At 37.9% G+C, this 11,231-nt stretch overlaps 1 protein-coding gene across 12 annotated transcripts in view; it reads right to left on the bottom strand.

Annotated features, from left to right (window-relative positions):
- Positions 1–11,231, bottom strand: part of Macrod2 (mono-ADP ribosylhydrolase 2) — a 1,944,357-nt gene that overhangs the window by 1,688,362 nt on the left and 244,764 nt on the right. The window lies entirely within an intron of this gene.

The following is an 11,231-nucleotide window of genomic DNA, read 5'->3' as shown; positions in this document are numbered from 1 at the left end:
AAAAAAAAAAAAAAAAAGAAAAAAAGAAACCTGGCTGGATGACAAAATAAATTTTAAAAACTAGTTATGAAATAATGTTCCAATGGTTAAATTTGTATTATCCCAGTGGTATTCAATAAATCAAAATCTGTGGCATAATGGGCAGTATCAAACTTGCCATACCTCTCACTTTATCCTAAGCAAATTAAATATCCTTAAGGAAGTTAAGCATAGTTTCTGAACTGAATCCATCAGCTGGCTTAAAAACACTGTGAAGGAGTCAGCTGTTAAAGCCACTGTCAGCAGAGCTCCAGGAATAACGGACTTCATGAGAATAATCATATAAGTGCAGGGAGGATGTGTACTTAAAAAAACCATGACAACTTAGACTTCTGTAGTGTAACTAATACATATACTAGAACTGCATCTTGCTTTTTGCCTGGACCATCCAGCTCTTGAAAAAGTTGAATCCTAAACATAGAATTGTTAGTGTTTATGATGTTTTTATTATTAGAAAGGATGTTGGAGAACAACCATCAGCAATTCCTCTCAGAGATCCAGAGAAAGTAGTGCTTTAAGTAAGTGAGAATTTCAGAGAAAAATAAACACTAGATATCAAATTTAGATCTGGCTTATATGAGATGCTTCAACACTGTACATAACTATTCAATTTACTTTCACCATGGTGGAGAATACTGCCCATTACTGTCACAGTTTTCCAGATATTACATAATGGACTTGTAATGTAACATTTCTTTACAGCTTCCTACTGAATTGTGAGCTATTACTTGTTTAAAAACCATACCACTTTTTGTTGCCATGATTTTTTTTCAACAATGGAAAAAAAAAAAAAACCAAAGTGCACTGTACGCCCTTTGGCCAGTCTTGTATGTGCCTTGATCCAACGCTACATGTATTCAGCTTTTGAAATTCGACAAATTTTTCATACTTCCTTAAATATGAAAAATTATGGTCTTATTGCTGAATAAAACTTAAGAAAAACAAAATAATTGTGCTTGCTTTCGGGACTATGTTACCATCACTAAAAGTAGAAAATTGCCAGCACATGAGTCCTAAACAACCCCATGTATTTTTCTAGGCATAAAAATAAAAGTTGGGTACAAATAAAAGAAATAGTGGTATCTTGAGATTGCGTATCATTTTTACTCCAAAGAGTCGGTGTTTGTGGATAAATATTTATATTCACTCAATAGATGAAAAACTCCAGAGTGGTTTCAATGTCTTTGTATCAGGAGCACTGCTGCCATTGTCTGAGCTGGTACTTTATAGGTGGTCTTAGAAAAGATGGTCTTAAATATCCTTTTGAGAGAGTGAGGTGGCATCAAAATATTTGAAATCTGTTATTCACTATTAATAGGTATACTGTCTAATCAAAAGGCTTGTGGCTCAGTGGCTATCTGTATGTGCAGAGTAGAGTACTAAAACAGCAGCTCAGATGTGATGAGAATCTGTATGTGCAGAGTAGACTATTAAAACGGCAGCTCAGATGTGATGAGAAGCTACAAAGCATCCTGCTCTGTTACTTCTGTTATGCCCAAGAAAACTGCTGTTTTCCTAGACACCGCAGCTTCTCCCCTACTGACACAGGTCCACAGCCAACTTGGAAACCTTACTTATTTGACATCTTCAAAATGTTACCCAACAATTTCTCTTTTGACTTCCTGCTACAGAGGATTTTCTATAAATGACTGAAAAGTACATTTGACACTAAATATGGGGAACATTTTCCAAAGGGAGTTTGACTTAGCTTCTCAAGGTTTTGAGGTCTGCTGTAGTCAGGGAAAAAAGGACTGGGTAGTTTATGAAGACACAATAAACTTATGGCTTGTAAAAAGTGAAAACTGGATTATATCAACTGTTTTCCAATTACTTAAACTTGATAAACACAAAAATTTTATGTATGTCTTATACTCCTTTTTATTATTTCATGTAAAATAAATCCAAACATGTTCTACATTAAAAAATATACACAGCACCAAGTAGATAAAAATTACTATTTACTTAGCTTCAAGCCCCCACCTCCCAAGGCAAGAGATTACCTAATTATACATGCATTCTAACTGTCCTGAATGAAATGTTCACCCTGGTTTTTGCTGGTAAAACTAAAAGAAAGGATCGCTCCCTTGCCAAATGTTTGACAAAAATCAGAAATTGCTTTTAGATGCAGTAACTTGTAACTGCATGAAATCACTGCACCGACTCTAGCTCCCCATTAAAAACAGCACTGTTCTCTGCCTGTCAGCAGGGCTGACTTATTAAAAGTATTCCCCTGGGTCAGGGGAACTAGTAAAAAACAATGCTTTCCTAACCACACTTTCTGACTGAAGCACATTTTATGGCTTCATGCAGCAGGACAGTTCCAGGAGAAATCCCTAAAGATCTGTTGGTGTTCTAAAGCAACTTAGAGGGTGGGTGTTGGAAAAAAAGCAACTAGTGCTGAATTATTTTAATGACCTCATCTGTTGTTGAAAACAATAGTGATGTTTAACATTCCTTTCTTCCACTTAGCATGATTAGCAAATATCACACAGTCTTGAAATTACAGCTATTGTACCTTTTGGCTGCAGGTTTATGGTTCATAGCATTAGCAGGAAAAAAAAAGACGTTTATTATTCAATATAGAAAAAAGCAATTACATATTTGAATAGATCAGAGAAGACCTCAGGAATAAGGTAAAATTAGGGCTGAGGATTGAAGGAATGTAACAAGAAAGCAAGAAAAGCAAGATATTTGCCAAAGAGGGAAAGTGTTGAGCAATATCACAGAGACGAAATAGTCAATAGCCCGAACCCTGGAATCGGACAGAATCAAGAGGGAATGATTTTATTAAGACAACCTTGCCTCAAGGCACACTTGGGGAATTAAAATCTCCCAGGCACAGGCAGGTGTGGGTGAGGACTGCGGTCACTGATTTAGAAGGTATTTGGAGAAAAGTAACAGCGTAGATAAACTCCTCTGTAGAGGAGGTAGACCCAAAGTGTGGAGTTTGGTTTTGTTCCTGCTTTCTGCTCATCGATCGGGTGGTTAGTTTGTTATGCCATGCTTTGTGGTATGTTGAATTTCAAGTCATGATATCTGCCCTGATGGCTTGGGCCATTGTTTTTAAGCAACTGGGGTGGGGGCATGGTTTTTCAGCAAGTGTGTACACTTGAAGAACATTTGATAGAAATAGAGGATATTGTAGGCGAGGGAGGAAACTCCAGTAGCAGATGCATTGTCAGAACAACTGCAACACAGTTGTTCTGACAATGAGAGATAAGGGTTGGAGCAGGGTAAAAATGGAGAGTTAATAAGAAAGGACTGAGTGCAGCTCTGTAAACGGCAGGTATTTTTCAGCACAAGTGAGCCACATTTGGTAAGACAATTCAGGATGATGGAAGAAAATTTTGGTGATGCAATTTGTAAGACTTTTGTATCTGTTGGTCTGGAGTGGGTGGTTATGCAAAACACAGGTTTGTCTTCTGATTTTAATATTGTTCTTTTAACCCTCAAGAGCATGTCTGGTGGTCATTTAAAATCACCTTAAGTTCAAGGTATTTTAAAGTTAGTACTCTGGTAATGTCTATAAGAAACAAGTTCAAGAAACAAATGATCAGCATCAGGAAAGGAGGCCTATATAAGCAGAGGTTGTTATTAAAGTTGAGAGTGTAGATGAGACAGCCCACAGGAAGATAACAGAGACACAAAACAGGAGTCAAAGAAACAGCCCCTCTTCTGTAAGAATACAAAAGAAAAAATTAAATCAAATGTTAAACAAAAGAAAAGAGAAAAGCTAGGAAAATGGCTTCATAACTAAGAATACTTACTTTGCAAACATGAGGAGTTGAGTTCAAATCTCTAGCACCCACGTAAAAAAGCTTGCCATGGATATATGTGCCTGTAGCCAAAGCACTGGGACAGACACTCAAATTTTAGATCCCCAGAGCTCCCTGGCCAACCAGACAAGCCAAATGACAAGTATCTTGTTCACTGAGAGATGTCTTAAAGAAACAGGCTGAGCAGAGAGAAAGGAAGACATGTAACATCTTCCTCTGGCCTCCACATCCAAGGGCAAAGGGACAAGCAGCACACGTTCACAAGCATGGAAGACACACAAATACAAACATACAACTCACATGCATACCATACCCACCCCACCCCACACACACACAAGAGAGGAAAAAAAGGAAGGAGAAAAGGAAAGAAAAGAAGAGAAGAAAGAAAATAAGAAGGAAAGTTATAGAGGAGAAAAATAATTATGGGAAGAAAACATGAAGTCAAAGAATTAGAATTATTTTAAAGAGGTTATAAAAAATGTATGTATGACACTATTATATTAGGTGATACTACTTAATATGAGAAAAGAGCCTTCCCCTCCCCCTAGTACCCATTTGCAGAGTAATAGGGTAGAGGCCTCAAAGGTATTGAGAAGTTAATGAAAAAACAAAAAAAATAATAAAAACAATGATTAAGATAACTCTTCTAAAGAGCGTGAAGAGTGAAGGGGTTTATGTAGGGCAGTGTGAGGGCAAGGTGGACTTCACCAAACACCAATGAAGTGATTTCTTGAGCTCATGAAGAGGGGGACATGTCGAAAGGAGAACTTACAGGGAGATCAACTGAATAGAAAAGAAAATTGAAAAAGCTCAAAAGATACCCAAGTCGGGGATATGACTTGGATCAGGATAAAGGCCATGAATGGAGAAACTTGGCAGTCTGGGGAAGAATCTAGCAAGGAGCCAGTCAGTCACTCAGAGCAATGTAAAGCATGGGTATAATGCAGAGCTGTTGAAAGCTATGTCCCAAAGATAAAGAAAACAGAGAGGACGATGGAATTAGGTAAGACATGATGTCAAAAGAATGAGTAGTAACAAAACAGATCATTCAAAAACTCTAGGAAAAAATTCCTTAACACTGGCTGCTTACATTCCACACTCCAACCCCAGGCCTCTCCCATCACCACCATTACACAGAGGCAGAGAGAGATTTGGCAGAAAACAGAGGTGCTATCCTCAGGGAACAGGTGTCAATTAGTCAAGGTACAGAAAGAATGTTAAGGAAAATTTCAGTCACCTGGGAAACTAGAACACCCACCCCCCAAAAAAAGATTGACATGAACCCAGTAGAAGAGGGTAGGAGAGAGGCTAGGTGTAAAGAGGCATGAACCAACACGGGGAGTTGAGCAGGGCACAGTGTCTGCAGCTGGGGGGAAATCAGCACAAGTCTTCAGCAGCCTGTGCATTCTGAACAGAAGACTCAAGAAACAAAGTTGAACTTGCTCTACTCTGTGAACATCAGAACAGAATTAAATCCAACTTCACTTCAAACCCCACACACAAGTGTTTCTAGCCACCCCCAGCCCAAAAAGAAACTTTTCATGGGCTTTCCTACAAGGATCATGGGACTCTAGCTGAAGGTATACGAAAGTCATGTATGTGCCCCTCCATCCTTTACATTACCCGAGCACAATAAGATTACAAATAAACCTTTGGGTTACCTAGAAAGCTTTTATTTTCTCTCTTTCTTTCTTTCCTTCTTCTACACCCCCAACCCCATAAGAGCTTCAAAAGAAAGCAAGTAGCCACAGGGGTGTGGAAATGGGGATAATAGGATTTTACAGCCTGATTATGTACACACACAAAAGCAGTACTTGGTTTTCAATGCCAGTTGGCTAGAGGGGAGGGAGGGCTGTCTAGACAATTACTACCCAAAGTAATTATCCTGCTGAATGTACACCATGGCTTGGGTAATTTTGACACTGCAAAGCTGAAGCCAGTTCATATCACTTATGCAACTTCTCATTTTTTATATCCTTGAAGTGGAGATTAGTGTTAAAATATACATCCAGGGAAGGCTGGGTGAAACAAAAGCCTAGCAAAGGTCTTTTGTTAAAGTATTTTTATTCATATTAGTGATCTTTTATACATAGATTGGGCACAAGCATTGTTGATTGTTTCTGATGGTGATGGCAGTATCATTTGTAAGGAATTCTGTCATATATATATATATATATATATATATATGTATATATATAATGCCTTTTAATCCACAATAAATCTACACATAAGAATTTTTGTCCCTGTTTTTCAGATGAGGAAATTAAGACTTTAAAAAAAATATAGAAATATGCTTTCATTCAACAAGGATTTACTAAGAACCTCCTCAATAACTATGTCTGGGGCTGGATATACAAAACAAAACCAATGTAGATATTCTGAGGGAGCAAAGTGCAGAAATTCATTTATTAAGTAAAAACTTAATGCATATAAAAAGAAAGTGTGTGGAAGGTGATTTGAAAATCACTACTGTAGGTGAATGCGACTAGGGAATCTATGTTGCATAATTAAGGGAAAGCCTAAGGTTGGAGGCATGGGCGGGGCAGGCAGCCATGTGAACAGGATCTAAACAGTGTTCTGTCCACAAGAAACATTTTATGTAGGGTGTCAGCTTAGAGCTTTTAATGGCTGAAGGAATGCTAGAGGGATTCACACTCAGTAATAGATACAGGAGATCTGAAGGGAGGAGGAGAAAACAGATGGGATCTCAAGTTGATTTAAATGAAATCCTCTGAGGGTTGACAAGGTAGGCCACAGGAAGAGGATGAGGAAGAGAGGTGGAGGAGGAAGAAAGGAAGAGAAGGAAGAGAGAAGGGAGGGGAGAAGAAGAGATGAGAGGAAGGGGAAGAGAGAGGAGAGGACAAGAGAGAAGGAGAGGAGAGGGGTAGGAAGGGGGAAGAAGGGGAGGGGAGAGGAGGGAGGGGAGGAATAGAGGGATATATGAGGAATAGAGGGAGATGAGGAAGAAAAAGGGAATGAGGGTAGCAAGAATGAAAACAGGAGAAGATGAAGAACTTAGGTGGGAGAGAGGAGGGGAGGCAAATAATGGAGACAGGGAGAGGGAGGTGGGAGGAATGGAGGAAGAGGGAGGAAATAAATGTGGTAAACAGGCCCCGACTCCAGCCATGTCTAGTGTCACTCCAAATGCATGAAGAGCATAGCCACTCCCAACCCTATATGAAGAGTTTGTACTTACAAAATTCAGTGGTAGCAGGGAGATAAGGAAAGACGTTCAGTATATATTATAGCTTTGGTGGGATATTTATTACACGTATGTAATTAGTAAGTAATAGAATAAGGAGCCTGCCTGACCCTAAATCTTGAGCTCTTGTCTACTTTCTTAAACAAACATGAGCAGAGACACCATAGTACCTTTATAATAGAGTTTGAGTTAAGGGAGGAAAAGGCTGTTCTGAGATGACAACTAGCAGCCAATTTTAGGATGGTTTGTAAAACATTCGGTGGGCCAAGGTAAACTTTTTCCTCTTTATAGACCTCTCCATCAGCAAGCTGACTAACGACTTCAGTCACTGTTGGTCTAGGGATACAAACTACTTCAGTATTCTCAATGGCATTTGTCTTCTTTCAGGTTTCAATGAATTTAAACTAGGATCTTAAGCAAACTTTAATGTCTGAGTTCACGATGCTCATATAACAGAAGAGAAGCGTATCTGGGACTATTCCCAGGCTTAGTGTTAAAAGCAGACATGGCCACTGTCTGAGCACTACTGCTGATAAGAGAGAAGGCCAAAATTATTCAATAAGAATTTTGAAACTTGAACATTTGAAATGCCTTATTTAGAGAACATTTTCTAGACACGCATAAACATAGAAAAGTATTAGAAGCAGACATTTGCTTCACAGTGTTAGAACATGTCACAGAACCTCAAGCTAGAAGACACTTCACCTAGGGTGGGAAATGGAAAGTGTGGGAAAATATATTTGAATTATAACTACAGGTTTTTAGAAGGTACATATTAGGAAAATAAGTAGGTAACTATCATTTAATCAATGTGTCTAGCTACTGCACTAGCTAGAGTTCACAGTACTTAAAATGAATTAGATGCTACTCTTATTGTTATTGTCTAAAGAGTGAATGAACTTCATGCATGGCCCAATCCAACAGGTGGAAGAATGAGGAGCTGAATGAATGTAACTTCCATGATGGCATCATCTGTGACAATTTCAGCAAAATTTCTTTTTAAAATGTAAATTATTGTACAGTGACTTGTACCATAACTAGTGAAGACCATTTACTAAATATCTCACAGCCATTGCTTTTTTTCATTCTTATTTCAAAAAAGAAACTAAGTTCAAATGCATAATGTATTTATTATATTATGTCCCTCAATATTGCATGGCATATACAATAAACTAAGATTTCCAATAAACAAGTTGACTCCAAATTCAAGTGTCCCAACTTGATGACTCCTGTCTTTTCTTCTTCTGTTGTTCTGTCCTGAGTAACATGCTGAGTAAATTTACACTTACCCAAAGTGTGTAAAACAATACACCTAACATCCCAATAAGCTACATGAACAATTGATATTGAAGAGGATGAGGAACAACATTGTTTTCTAAATAGACAGACCTGGGTTCACATCCAGTTTCTGCCATTTACTTGGGATATGGTTCTGTGCACTTTGTCCAGCATTTGTAAGCCACAATTTCACCTTCTATGAAGCTGGAAAATAATGTCTCTAATTGTTAGGAATAAATTATGTATATTAAGCAGGACATTTAAGTCATACTTGGATCTTAGTTAAGTGAAGGAATAACAATTTCTTCTTAAATACTCAATATTGGAAAGCAGTTGGAATGGTAAAGTTTTTTCTTTGCATTTTGCAGAATCTGAATATTTCTGTTGTTAAGAAAAGAGCACCTATCTAGATGGTTACTTGTTAAATCAAAGTCACAGGGTTATTGACAGATACTATGTTTAAACACTATAGACACTATTTCAGATGAATTAGCTCCTGCTGGTGGGAAGACTGTAATCTCATCGACTACAGTCTTTGTTTAAGTTCAACAGCAAACTGGCATTCTCTCCCGGTGGTGAGCCCAAACCAGCATGCCCTTGGTGTCATGGTGGTAAACGATATAATCTCTTGTTTTGTGCTCATGTTTAAACCTATTAAATAGTTTATCTGCTGCTGGTCTTTTCCAGCTCCAAGACTCTAGATAGCATTTTTCTCAAAAAAAAAAAAAAGAAAAAAAGAAAAAGAAAAAAAAGAAATTTCTTCAGAATTGGGCAAGAAGCTCAGTGTTAGGAGCACGTCTCAAACAAGAGGCCCTGACTTCCTTTTGTCCCAGTATTGAAAACACATGAATCTCTAGGGATGATAAGTAATACTTTTAAAAAGATTACCCTGTGAGTGAAGATTAGGTTTCACTATTTAACAGAGTGTACTGATCTTCCTAGGAGAAATGCATTAATTCACAAGCACATTAAGCGTTTTCACTTCTGCAGACAAATTGCACATTCTCACCTACAGTTTCGCCTTTCCTTAGAAGTCCCAGACTGAGATGGGACAGGAAGTCCAGTACAGCAACTAACCCTTCACTGCATTTGGGGACAAGACATAGGAGACATGGTTCAAACTAGGTTGTTAATAAATATGTAAAGTAAGTTGATAAATCATCTTAAAGTTAAGTGGGGGGGAACTTACTGTGATAAAGCAAATGTAGAATATGTCATGCTCAGTGACACAAAGAATAACCACTCAGCCAAAGGTGAGAAATTCAGGTATATTCAATGACTATACTACCCTCAAAGATAAAGAAATACAGGATGACGAATTCTCTACACATATGCTAATTCTTTGCGTTTCTCATTCAGCTGTTCCATGACAGATAAAAGAGTGACCAATTTATTCCTTCTAAACATTTCTGGGACAATGGATTCTACAGTCTATTTTAGAATGTCTTCTAAGATTCAATGTAGATAGTACAGTGTTTTAATATAGATTTTAAATGTAGACGCTACAGTATGATACAGCTTCCTTCAGACCCCACCTCCCCCACCGAGGGACTGCTCATATGTGAAACATGGGAGAAGAGGCATCAGCACATGTACTGCCACTTGCCAGCAGGACAAGTTAGGGAAATGACAGCTCTGACTCTGCCTCCTCTCATTTTAGCTTAACATAATGGCAAGTGAGTTAAAAGTGAATAAGCATAGAGATCCTCCTACCTCTGCCACTTGTCTCCTGGGTGTTGGGATTAAACACATGAACCAGTGCACTCAGCTGCTTTTGTTGTTTGTTTGTTTGTTTGTTTGTTTGTTTTTTGATACAATATCTCTACAGAGCTCTAGCTGTCCTGGAACTTCCATGTAGACCAAACTGGCCTGAAACTCATAGAGAATCAACTACCTCCCAATGCTGGGATTAAAGATGGTCATCACCACACCTGGCCTTACTTGTGTTCTTTAATTGGGTAGCATTAAAAACAAATAAATACTATCAACTCAATACATCCATAAATCTTCCATAGATAGCAAAATGCAGTAACAAGTCATCAAGCGTGCATGTAGTCTCACTGGTGTCAAGTTTCTCAGACTTGCCTGGTGATACAAAATACCCAGAAATTGTGACCTAGCAAGTCCTGGGTGGGGCCTTGATCTTTGTGTATATTTAGCTTTTCAGTGACTCTGGAAGGTAGACTGGCTTGAAATTCTTGAGCAGGTTGAAGCTTCATGCAACTAGAGAACCAGGGAATACCTAGCAATCACATCCACCTAAAAGAATTGTTCTCTTAGACATTTATGTATATGGGAATATCATAGTGATTTTTTTAGTCACAAGTATTTTATATTATTTCTCAGTAACAAATATTGAGCCTATGTTAAAATGTAACTCACATCAGAGCATGTGAAAGTTAATTGAAAAACAATCCTCTTAGATATGAAAATCACTGGAAAACTGAGAATGGCTAGCAGAGCATCAGTAGCAAAGATACACATAATTCTGTTACTCGGCCAGAGGACATACAAGAAGAAGTGTTCAGTGGCCAGGAGCTCTGGTTATTTGAGGAGTGTATTATGGTTATTTATAATGCTACTGCCATTGCTGACTAAAAATGCTAAAATGTTAAGAATATTCAAATAACAAATTCATTATAAAAACAATTAAGGGCTAGTATTCTTTCCCCTGATTCTTTTGAACATTAGTATTCAAAAAGAAAACACAGTTTCAGTAAAATTAGCACATGTGTGAACAAGAAATTTTGAAAATAAAAGAAAAAAGGAAACAAGCTTCTATTCCAAGATACCAAGCTCATCCCAAGATATATGCTATACATGAACAACCTACACTCCAAACATAAACATACATGAACAACCTACACCCCAAACATACACATACATGAACAACCTACACTCCAAACATATACATACATGAACAACCTACACCCCAA

Source organism: Mastomys coucha, unplaced genomic scaffold (genome assembly GCF_008632895.1).
Source record: "Mastomys coucha isolate ucsf_1 unplaced genomic scaffold, UCSF_Mcou_1 pScaffold15, whole genome shotgun sequence".
Taxonomy (NCBI): domain Eukaryota; kingdom Metazoa; phylum Chordata; class Mammalia; order Rodentia; family Muridae; genus Mastomys; species Mastomys coucha.
This window is presented reverse-complemented; position numbering and strand designations above follow the sequence as displayed.